Genomic DNA, 12,642 nt, shown 5'->3' on the forward strand with positions numbered 1-12,642 from the left:
ATATAGGATAGCGAAAAAGAAAAAAAAAATTTCTATACTGTTTCAACGCCCCTGGAGAAAATTCAAGTGAGTTTTGTGCCCAGCACACATATACATAAAGAAAGTTGGCTTGGACATCTTGTGCAGCCTTTTGCGTGCTCATAATAGCAGCATGCTTTCACTCGCACTTTTCAGTGCGCGTATATAGTGAAATTCATTTTTTTTTTCTGTCTCAGTTGCGTAATTATAAAAAAATACAGCATTTGTCACAGAGACTGCCTAAGATACCATTATTCAGAATTATCCTCATTTCTAAAAGCGTATCTTCGGCAGTCGCATATTTGCCTTCTACCCGATGAGGGCAGAAGGCCAAAACGGCCGTGCCCTTTAGCGACATGTTAAAGACTTCCGAGTGGCCAACATTTAGTCGGAGCTCTTTACTATGGCATGTATTATAGCCAAGGCACAGTTTCGAGGAGACGCAGAACAATATAAAAAAAAGACTCGCTGTATACAAAAGAACAAAAGTTCTATCATCGCGTTAATGTTTATCATACTATAGGTGTATCAATTAGAAAACGAAATGAGTCGCGAAGGAGCAACACTTTCTAGAATTATTTTTTTTTCTTCTGACATCCAAACGCGCACGCACGAAAACACGCTCACCTCTACGTATACCAAGCGCGGGGAACGTTTAGAAGGGAACGGGAATCAGACGAGCGAAGTGCTTTTCGCATCTAAGATGGGTGCCCAATTGACCAGCGTCTTCGCTGCGATTTGCGAGAGCGTAGGCACGGGCCCGTCACGAAATACTCTTGTGTGCGAACGGCTTCGATCCAGCCCCAGGCTTCCTTTTAGCGAGGCAAAATGCCAAGGCACCAATGAAACGGAGTTAGTCACATATGCGTGAAAATGTAGTGTAGTTCTCGCAAAGGGGCTAAGACCAAGGTACGTGCGACAAAAACGGTACGCCGTGCTCCCTTTTTGTCACAAGAAGAATATAATGGTTACGTTTAGTTGAAAGGATTGCTCTCACAGCTCTAACCCCCTCGGAAAGTGGAAGAAAGAATGCAGTAAAAAAGAAAGAAAATGAAGCGAAGCGTGTCACTCACTTAGTTCAGGACGTCGACGCTTCGTGCTTCTGAGCGGAATCCGCCACTGCGATGTAGCTTTGTAGGAAAAGTGGAGACGATCGGGGGACACAACAAGGGCGACGCCGGCGTGCTCAAGCACCTGCGCGTTGAGTGGTTTCCCACCCAAAAGCGCATTCCCCGCATCCTCGATACCATTCACCTGCCTAGGGATGAGAAAGCATAAAATTACAAAATCAGCATGTAAAGAAAGCACTGCTTCCGATGAAACGGCATTACGAGAGTCATAGCCTTTTTGTTACATACCTAAAGTTTGAGAAGTTTGAAATTCACAACACGCGGGAACACATGTGCCACACGGCTTTGCGGCCCGGCTAAGCATTTACAGCGCTCGAAAACTCTCTAGAGTGATTAAGAAATTCCATTCTGAGGCAGTACACATTCATAGTACGGGGAGTGTTGCAGAAGCCCCATTGCACAGCCTTAAGACGCTTGGGCTTATATACGCGCAGTGGCACGCACACTTATCAATCAGACGGTACGTTCCAGTAGCCACTCGTACAACCTCTATGAGAAGTATACAGTATCTACGCGCTTCGGGTCATGATCCAGTTGGAACCTTATAGTCTGCAATGCTATGATCATGCTAACATTTATTATTGATGCGAAAGCATCAACTGTCCCATTGAGCGAAAAACCCGGCGTCTCTAGCAGCAAAACGACGCCTAAATTACGATTGGTGGCGACGCCACGCCACGTGCGCGTCTCGACGTAGCAGAGCAGGTGAAAGGGCGCACCTGCTGGTGCGCCAGGTGGTCCGTGAGGGGAGAGGGCATCGCCGCGAGGCCACGTCACCTTTGCGCTCGGAAGCCTGGGTTATCCGCGCGTTCCTTTGTCCGCGCAAGCTCTCGCCTGCCTTCAAACTTTTCCTCGCAATCGCTTTAAAGAAATTGATGTATAAAAAAACTGAATAAATTGGAAAAGGAAAACGTTGGCGGTAGAGAGTTTCGAAGCTACGGTCCCAATGCTAAGAAGCCGAGTGTCTTACTCACTCGGTTAAACCATCGCGTCCTAGATAGCAGGCCCTGTGCTCTCTGCTTCATGAAATCACATTACTTGTACCGAAATTTTCATGGCCAAACCCGGAGTGACGAAAGCGGTGACTCCACAATCACCGCGGCTTACTCGGGAGCGTCCCCATTAGATTCTATATTCTATGGTAGTCGGGCAAGGTAGCATGACGTCACTGATCGAATTGCACCATCTTTGTGCTACCTAGGAGGCATTGGCCAAGCGTCTCAGCGCGCTGGCTTGACCCGCGATCAGTTGATATCTTGAAGGACCGCTCAGCGGCGTTAAATTCGACATTGATGCTTTAGCATTCACAAATTATAAGGGCTTAGTTGTCCTCGGATTTTGTTTTCGTACCGTTGTACTCATTATAAGGCATGAATCATTGTGGCAAAGCAAGAATAACGCCGCGCTCTCGAGGCGCAAGTTACCACAGAGACTGCCACGCGGAGATGAAGTAATAATGCATAAGGCCCGGGAACAAAGCCGCACTGACTGAAGACATCATCGCTAAATGGCAGTCACGTGGTACACCAGCCAAACACGACGGCTGACAGTGACCACGAAAGCAGACAAAGAAGTCACCGGACCAGTAGCGTGCTCCACGTGTACAATGGGCGCACCTCCTAACGCTAGGAACATGCTGTGGGACTGTTCTGAATACAGACATCTCGGGCAAAAAAAAAATATATATATATATATATATTTGAGACCGGATATCACCTCCTTTGAAGACTGGGTCACCCCAAGGCGCCGGCGTCTGCTATTGGTCTGCTTTCCCTTACTTAGCTTGCGCTGGCTGGTCGAAAATCGCGGCGGCGTGTAACGGAAGGTTAAGAATATCGCAAAAGCAGATCCTTAGCAAAGAAGAGTTGGCACAGCGATGTCGTAAACGTGCCAAAAGGGCACGATAACGTTATACGGCCACGCAAAGCGTTTTATTATACGCAAATAAACCCATGCTCTCCGGCAGATGCAAGCAACCAGCGCCTGAGCAATCGGCTCCAGACATTTTCTATTCCTTTCGGAACGGGACAGTCTCCGGCTATTCATTAAAAAAATTCAGTTTTGTTCGGCATATTAATGCATCTTTAACGCGTACACCTCACTTTGACGCGGTGAGTTATCGCGGTTTTGTGATGTCACGTGACATGCAAGTGAAGTGGGTGTAGCCCGAAAACTTTTGACCAATAGCAGAGGGCTGATGGCAAAAAGGCGTTGAATCTGAAATAATTATTTTTAATTTGCTGGGTCTTATCATGCATAATCAGTGTGTACACGTCATATCAGATGGGGAGCTATGGCGGCTTTCGTGACGTCGCATGACGGCGAAGTTGGGGTGGTCCAAAAAAGCTTTTGACCAATCGCGGAGGGCTGATTGCAGAATTGGAATAGAAAAGTTTGGAATAGCTTTATGTTATAGGTAACCGGATCCTGGGAGTTTGCACATGAGGCGGGCATCCATCGTCGTATATGATCCCTTTCTATGACTCCCGCCTTATTTAGGCCGACGAGCCTAAATATATGTTATTGATTCAACGTGTTTTTTTTATTATGTTAGAAAGCACATCAAGGACGTGAATCTGTTGCTTTTGATGGGAGCCAGCACTATCTAAGCAACGAGTAACGGGCTTTAAGAGAAGAAAAGGAATTCAATGTCGTGAAAGTGCCTTTAGTGGCTCTGTTTCAGTTGCGTTCAAAATCGAGCGTTCACCGAGAGTCTTGGTCAGGGACTGCCTCCCTGGGTCATCGTACTACCCAGCATCTATAGGGAAATTCGCGGCACGCCCAGAAGTCATCGATCTGTGCTAAATCTGCTATGCATCGGGTGCTTTCCATTTATTTGCATGATATATGGCCAATATGTGCACATGCACACTGCAGTTGACTTCCCTTCTCTTCGCAAAAAGAGTGTCGAGGAGCTGCAAAGAATTTAATTTTTGAGGATCAAGACGGTTGTATATTGCAAGGAACTTGGTGATATTTCTTATTGAATTATTCAACTGTCCCATCCATCAAAAAAGCGGCCACCAAGAAATTTCAGTTTTGTATATTAATCCTGTGAAACTCCTCCAAAAATAATGCCAATACAATATTTAACGCAACAAAACAAAGCTTGATGTAAGACGCTCGTTTATAATATGACACACTGATTCCCTTACCGGGCATCAAAATATAAGTGAATGGGGGCTTTTGCATTCTGCTTCCGAATGAATTAGTGAGTTATTGATTGATGTTTTCGACCTCTCAACTGTGATAGGTTTGTGAAGGATTGTTGAACGCTTGTTGAATTATAAGATAGCGTGAAATGTAACCGTCACAGCAGTTGAACAGTTTCTCAGCACACCTAGTGCGATCATGCGGCCATGGTGACCGGGAGCAAACTGTTGTTCAAAATATCGATCTTATAACACGTGAATAATTATGATACTGCAGGAACTCTACGTTGAAATACGACTGGAAGAGCTCATATCGCGCAATGATATTACGCTACATTTCAGTAATCGTTCTGGCTCATTGTTTCTTAATGTGTATTTTTTCCTGTCCTTTATTTTCTTGTAGAAATTATGTCAATTGTGTTTCATGTTTCGAGGAGCAGCGACATGCGGCTGTAAGAAGGAATTTTGGAGCATATTTTTCTTTGCCACATCTTGAATTCTCCGCTAAAAGTTCACAAACAGGACTTGAGCAGAAATGCAAGCAAAACAGCAAGTTACATTTCATGTTGTGTTGAAAAAATTCCATTCAAGCGCCTTATTGAAACAAATGGTTAACTATCGGCAATACAATCAGTGCACGACATATTTTTGTAATCGCCTGTTAACCAATATATATATATATATATATATATATATATATATATATATATATATATATATATATATATATATATATATATATATATATATATATATATATATATATATATATATATATTTCATGGCATAGTAACGTTTCCCTTCGCGAACGCGGGTTATGAGCAAGTCGACCAACGGCCCCGTGGTCGGTCGACTCGCGCTCGACCTGCCGCCGCTTCCGTTAACGCTCCGTCCTTTTCAGTCGGCGCTGGGCTTCTCGATAGCCAGACGAACCCGGTACATCCATAGCGTACACCGAACCCGTAGCAACTGCCAGGGGAGGTGAACCCAGTGCGCATCCGCCTACCCTCTTCCTCCGCGGTGCTCCGCATCCTCCCTCTTCCTCTGCTCCCCCGCGCGCTCTTCCGTACCTTCCCTGCCGCACGCTCCTCCTCTCCACCTCGGCGCCCTAGTTGTCCGGCGCTCGCTTCCTTCTCCCAGCTCGGCGGCCTCCGACTTAACTCGCCGATTTCACAGACGGGGCAAGCGGAGAGACTGAAAAATTTTAACTTACACGAATTATATATGCATATTTGCATGGACATACTCCTGAGCAACATTTTAATGCATAAAAGGGTGCACCTATGCAACCGAGTGTCGTTATACGACGGCCAGATGGTTTTTCCTCTAAAGCTTGTCGATCGAGCGCCTCAAGCAACGCCAGGTTCGACTCATCGAGGCCCGCGAATACCATATGCTCGTTCCCACTCCCTCACACCTCTTTCCATGCGCAGATGCATCTCTCATCCTAAAATCTCAGACCCTCGCTTTTCCTAATGACGCAATCATTCATCGAACGGAGAGACGGTCAGGCTACCCAATCTGTCGGGTTTGCGAGCAGCATCCTAACGTGGGGCACACGTACTGGGATTGTCCCCGCGCCCCCACCTTTTCCCACATTATCACCCATGCCTTACACCTTGGTGAGTCGGGCAGTATGTCTGTTCCTGGTGCGCCACGTACGTGATATTCAAGGTGCGATGGCACCCGTCACTATTTTACCACCACGGGGCGCCACCTCCACGGCTTGGACCCACGAGACGTCATTTAATAAAATTTTCTTCTGCAATACACCTCAGTCAAACTGCTTCCCCCGCATGCTCGAATAGTTCAGTGGTAGTTTCTTTATTTGGCAATTACTTTCTAACATGAGAACAGAATTTTTTCTCCTCCTTGTTGAATGCCTGTAACGCACTTTGGCATCGAAAGGTGCCCTATAAAGAAAGTAAAACAACAGAAATAGCATAAAAATTATGAATAATGCGACAGCTCTGTAAATCACGAACAATATAAAAAAGCAGGACGTAAATGGTCACCATAGCATTGGAGGGGTCGCAATAACGAACGTCTGATGAGCTGAGGAAATTTATCGCCTCAAAGCGAATACAAGCGCGATATTAATGAGACCTCTGTGCGCTAACTCGAAGAGATATAGAGAGAGACAGAAAAATAAAAAAGCAAGTGAGCCCATCTTCGGAAACGCATCGCCGCCGGTTCGTGGCATATTTCATTTCAGGATGTTGTAAGCCCCATCATTTGTTTGGGGAGCTCTTGGGCGCAGTCGATAATTAGCTCCGACGAGCCGAGGTGAAGCAAAGCAAACCTCAGTAGCTAAGTACCATGCGTCTTAACCCGGCTAAAATCCCTTTCATAATGTCCGCGTCAGTGAACGGGAAGGCTCGCTTCGAAATTGTCGAGCAAAGAGAAAAGGAAGCTTGCTATGCGAAAGCACTGAGAAACCGACAGAATGCGCTCTGTGCATTCCAACGTGGTGAAACAATAATAACAATAGGAAGAAGGCGAAGAAGAGGGAAACAAAACAAAACAATTCCGGTTTTACCCCTCGAAAAAATAGCATTACGTCAGCCACAGATCTCTGTGGATCATATAAATTTGTTTTCGGTGAGAGGCTGCGTGGAAACGAGCGCGACGACTGCAATGGTCAGAACACTTCCGCACACGCCAACGAATTGCCCACGTGCAATCATTTTTCATGTGAGTATTGCGTACACGTGGAAGCTCGAGACGGGAGCGCGTCAAGGCGTCACTCTCTCTCCGCTATGAGTTATCGGACCTTTCGTTGTGGCTTTTTCCTTAGACGAGTCGAATATTCGACAAGTAAGTAAACGGGCGATCTGCGTTCTGTGCTCGCATAGCCCATTTTCTTTTCATCAACCAAGTCGAAACTTTTTGATAATAAGTTGGAAATGGGATCAGTGGTAAAAACGCAATAAATGTAAGAAAGAAAACTAAAGCAACTGCAAGTTTACATCTATATCCTTACGAACGTATCGTGAGATGCACCATTACCGCTAGAACTTGTAGAAGGAGAAAAAAGCCCGTCAGTCCTCAGTGGTCCATAAATCACTCCAAGCAGCAATTATGCAAGCTCCGTACGCTGAACACCTTTAGATAATCCCATGATTTTCTGAGAAATAAACCCTCACTCCTGGAATATATTGAGAAAACTCCAGTGTCACAGGGAGTTGTTTTGGAAACTGCTGAACAACGCTAAGAGGCTCCTCCCTCCTGCCAAGTGAAAAACCATACGGCTTGCATACAGAAACAAGCAGCTGGTGCCCGCAGTGTCATTCGCTTGGCATCAGCTGAGGCAATACACGACCCTTTATCGTGCCCTCGGCAGAGTGGCCTTTACTGAGTATCATCCGACTCTTGGCCAATCATCTACAATGAGTATGTGTCCGTGCTCCAAGGAAATAAAATCAAAACCAAACTGCTCATCTCGATCAAAGCACAGCACTTGACTGTGCGTGCTTGCTAGATAAGCCCAATATTGGTATTACCTGCGCCCTTTCATCAAGCGGTTGTGTCATAGTGATAAGAATGCTCGCTTGGAAACGCAAGATCGTTCGTTCCCAGTCCGAATATCGTTTTACGAACGGAAGAAAACAGTTGACTCATTTCCTAGCTCTTAAGTGCTGAAGCGTATGCCTTTGGGCTGTTGGTTCCTGGCAGAAAAGACAGCCCCATGGACAGGATACAAGGAACGGTAAAGTGTTGATGTAATGTAGCTTACCGGATTCCTCTTTCCTGTCGGCGTTTCTATGTTGGACAAATGACCGTATGCGTGAACACTCAAACAATGTCTGTGAGCAAGCAAGAGATAGTCACCTGGCACTGCACTAGGTTGAATGTATAGCTGTGAACCACCCTTTAATTATTGTACCAATGTGGCAAATTATCGAGACGAGCGTGCACGACTGATATTAGAAGCCTTCCGCATCCAGAAAAGTGGCGATGTACGCGTAAGCTACCCATCCATTTCACTCCTTCCCAAATAGATATAATTCCTATCGCAGTACTTGCGTCCCATCACTTCCACGCAATCTTCTGTCCTGTCATTTCTAATATTTTCCTTCTTTTGTGTGTGTTGTGTATATACTACATATGCTGCTTGAAAGGATAAACATTTGGTTGTTAGTGCCGTTGTCTGTCCCTTCCTTGCGTCATGTTCATTGCTCTGGTTTTCCTGCTCTAGTCTTAACTGCTGTTCGCAGTAAAACAGACCGTTTGATTCAGGCAAGCTCAAATGGATGAGATAGTTCAAGTGGCTGAGGAGTTCTATAGAGATTTATACAGTACCAGTGGCACCCACGACGATAATGGAAGAGAAAATAGTCTAGAGGAATTCGAAATCCCACAGGTAACGCCGGAAGAAGTAAAGAAAGCTTTGGGAGATATGCAAAGGCGGAAGGCAGCTGGGGAGGATCAGGTAACAGCAGATTTGTTGAAGGATGGTGGACAGATTGTTCTAGAGAAACTGGCCGCCCTGTATACGCAATGCCTCATGACCTCGAGCGTACCGGAATCTTGGAAGAACGCTAACATAATCCTAATCCATAAGAAAGGAGACGCAAAAGACTTGAAAAATTGTAGACCGATCAGCTTACTGTCAGTTGCCTACAAACTATTTACTAAGGTAATCGCAAATAGAATCAGGAACACCTTAGACTTCTGTCAAGCAAAGGACCAGGCAGGATTCCGTAAAGGCTACTCAACAATAGACCATATTCACACTATCAATCAGGTGATAAAGAAATGTGCGGAATATAACCAACCCTTATATATAGCTTTCATTGATTACGAGAAAGCGTTTGATTCTGTCGAAACCTCAGCAGTCATGGAGGCATTACGGAACCAGGGTGTAGACGAGCCATATGTAAAAATACTGAAAGATATCTATAGCGGCTCCACAGCCACTGTAGTCCTCCATAAAGAAAGCAACAAAATCCCAATAAAGAAAGGCGTCAGGCAGGGAGATACGATCTCTCCAATGCTATTCACAGCGTGTTTACAGGAGGTATTCAGAGACCTGGATTGGGAAGAATTGGGGATAAAAGTTAATGGAGAATACCTTAGTAACTTGCGATTCGCTGATGATATTGCCTTGCTTAGTAACTCAGGGGACCAATTGCAATGCATGCTCACTGACCTGGGGAGGCAAAGCAGAAGAGTGGGTCTAAAAATTAATCTGCAGAAAACTAAAGTAATGTTTAACAGTCTCGGAAGAGAACAGCAATTTACAATAGGTAGCGAGGCACTATAGAAGTAGTAAGGGAATACATCTACTTAGGGCAGGTAGTGACGGCGGATCCGGATCATGAGACGGAAATAATCAGAAGAATAAGAATGGGCTGGGGTGCGTTTGGCAGACATTCTCAGATCATGAACAGCAGCTTGCCGTTATCCCTCAAGAGAAAAGTGTATAACAGCTGTGTCTTACCAGTACCTGGAGGCTTACGAAAAGGGTTCTACTCAAATTGAGGACGACGCAACGAGCTATGGAAAGAAGAATGATAGGTGTAACGTTAAGGGATAAGAAAAGAGCAGATTGGGTGAGGGAACAAACGCGAGTTAATGACATCTTAGTTGAAATCAAGAAAAAGAAATGGGCATGGGCAGGGCATGTAATGAGGAGGGAAGATAACCGATGGTCATTAAGGGTTACGGACTGGATTCCAAGGGAAGGGAAGCGTAGCAGGGGGCGGCAGAAAGTTAGGTGGGCGGATGAGATTAAGAAGTTTGCAGGGACGAGATGGCCACAATTAGTACATGACCGGGGTTGTTGGAGAAGTATGGGAGAGGCCTTTGCCCTGCAGTGGGCGTAGCCAGGCTGATGATGAAATGGAAGCCCTGTGCTCCAAAGGGATCTTTGTGCCATAGCCACGCGCGTCGTTGGCGCAGAAAGCAACGAGCAATTGGAGCGTTGGTGCAATAGCGCAAGCTGACAGGTCTGTGCGGCAATTTATAGTGCCGGTTTGCACCTCCCTTTTTTCTACGATTTGCACCTTTGCCCCAGAGCAGTGTAGCTAACCGGACGCGCGTCTGGTAAACCGACACGCTTTTACTTTCTTATATCTGCGTCTCTCTCCCTCTGCGCTTGCGCGTAAATTCATCTCGCACGGGCTTCTTGCCGAACGTTTGCGTAACGCGTTTTGAGACTACCGGCGCCACGTTGAGCACCTTAGTCGACAAAGTGAAACATTTTAGTTGATATTACTTCTCTGTATTTATTTTGTTTCTTTTATGAGGTTCAGCTATAGCATATATACATAGATGTAACGATGTGGGGGAGCTCATGCTGTTACGAATAAGTAGGCTTGTTGGGTACAGCATTGCTGAAGTTTAAAGAAATATCTATAGGCTGTAATGCGTCCCGAAGCCACAGCCTATCGATTGGAGACGCCGTAGGCTTTGGAGTAAGCTTGAACAAGATGGGTTCTTTAACGCTCATACAAAGCTGGTACACGAGTGTTCTTGCATGACATGCCAATCTGACTACGGGCGCCACGTACGGGTTCCTAAGTCATGTCCTCGTTCTATAGAGCACAGCGCCATGGTCACAGAGCCGCCGGGTGTGGATCATTTTTAAAGCTTGCTTAGTTGTTTTTAGTCCTCGATTATGCGAAATAAAAAGTTTGTCACTCCCCGATATGCAATTAATGCATGTGAGGGCGCGCGTCTATGTGTTCTGCGCGTGCGTTCTAAGGTATACGAGGTCTTTATCTCATTGCAACTATCATCTACAGGGAAATAAACGCGTCACAGAATTGCGTATTCTGTCTCGGACCGAGAGAAAATGAAGCGAGAGAGAATTCTTGATAGCGCGTCATGCAATGAAATAATATACACGCAAAGTAAAAAGCGCGCCGACGTAAGTAAGCTATAGACACACAACGTGATACAGAGAAAAAAATAAAAATAATGAAACGAAAGCGAGCCTCATGAAACAGCGAACGCAGCAGGCACGCAATTGCGATGCTATTATGCAAAACACTGAGTCACAGGCCAGGTTAGTCCAATGTTGATGAGATGCGGCTGCAAATTTGCACGGACTTAGGTCATTACCGACCCGGGCCCACCATCACCCATCGTCCATGACGACGAGTACAAAAGGTAAATAAAGAGCAAAGGAAAAAGAAGGGAAAGAAATACTTCCAAGAAGGCATAAACACGAAGTAACAAGGCCGCGCTCGGTTCTCGGTGTCTTAAACGCACGCCACACGCGAACTCTAGGTGCAACGATGCAGAACAAAGAGTGGGGGAAAAGAAGAGGGAGCACAGAAAACAGAACGAGAAATAAAATTGAGAGAAACAGTCTTCGCGCCTGGACCTTCCCGGCCGTATCATCAGCAAGGTGCGACCGTCGTTAGAAAGAAAGTGCGGCAGCAGAATGTGTTTCTGGAACCTGGTTAACTTTATCATTACCGTTAGGCGCCTGGCACGATAGGGTGGGCGTCGTTTGCGCCGCATGCTCTTGAGCAGCCCGGCCAAGATGGTGCGGGCAGATGGCGCCATCTCAGCTGTCTGGCCACTCGAGTAACATTTCACCTGAGACAACGGACCTGATTGGTCCGCTCCCCTTCGAACTTTCATTGTGCATTCACCGCTGCGGTGCGGCGCCCTCGGGCCGCTTCTTGCGAGGGGCTCAACGCGCCCGATAAGCTTGTTCCATTTCTAGCTCAATGTGTAAAATAATCTTGCCGTCGACATTATGCATGCTTAATGGTGCCCTGCGGTCCTTTAGCCCTCGTAATAGCAATCGAGTTCAGTGCTCCGTGAATATATGTGCTCGACTACGCACTTCTATTAACCTCGAGGGTTGGCTCAGAACGTAACTAAAAGGAATGAATATTGCGAAAGGTTGATAGGTCAATTATTGTGTAACATATTTGTCGTGGTCTTCTTTTATGACGTCGCATCCGTTTCGTTCGTGCCATTGATAATGGCGCCATGCGCGAAAAAGAAATAAGAGCTGCAAAAACAAGTAAAGCTGATTAGGCCAGGCGCAAGCATAAACATCATGTTGCACCCATTGTAGCTGAAGAGATATTCTTTGTTCCGCAGCCGTGCTTGTACAACCGGCCGAAATTGTGAAGTTACCTTTGCTAAAGCACGACTGTAATGATTTTAATGCAACGCGCAGCAAGTGAACTTTCGTCATTTGGCAAAACTCAGGTTGGAATCATCAAACTGGTTAACTGAATTTCTATCACAACAGCATTTCTTTGGAAACGATCCCAAAATCCCCGAGGCTGTATGCTCCATGCATGTGGTTCATGAAGCTGTCAGGTCTTCATTATAGATTCTATAAGGAAAACATCGTAATTCAATGCTGAAAA

The 12,642-nt window shown here is 45.8% G+C and overlaps 1 protein-coding gene across 1 annotated transcript in view; it reads right to left on the bottom strand.

The window, feature by feature from the left end:
• Positions 1 to 1,096: 1,096 nt before the first annotated feature.
• The window catches only part of LOC142560517 (basement membrane-specific heparan sulfate proteoglycan core protein-like), a 371,032-nt gene continuing 359,486 nt past the window's right edge, over positions 1,097 to 12,642 (bottom strand). Inside the window, exon 14 of the mRNA XM_075672684.1 lies at positions 1,097 to 1,276. The gene's annotated coding sequence lies outside the window, so the exon portion shown is untranslated. The remainder of the gene's footprint in view (positions 1,277 to 12,642) is intronic.

This window comes from Dermacentor variabilis, chromosome 1 (assembly GCF_050947875.1).
Source record: "Dermacentor variabilis isolate Ectoservices chromosome 1, ASM5094787v1, whole genome shotgun sequence".
In the NCBI taxonomy this organism is placed as follows: Eukaryota; Metazoa; Arthropoda; class Arachnida; order Ixodida; family Ixodidae; genus Dermacentor; species Dermacentor variabilis.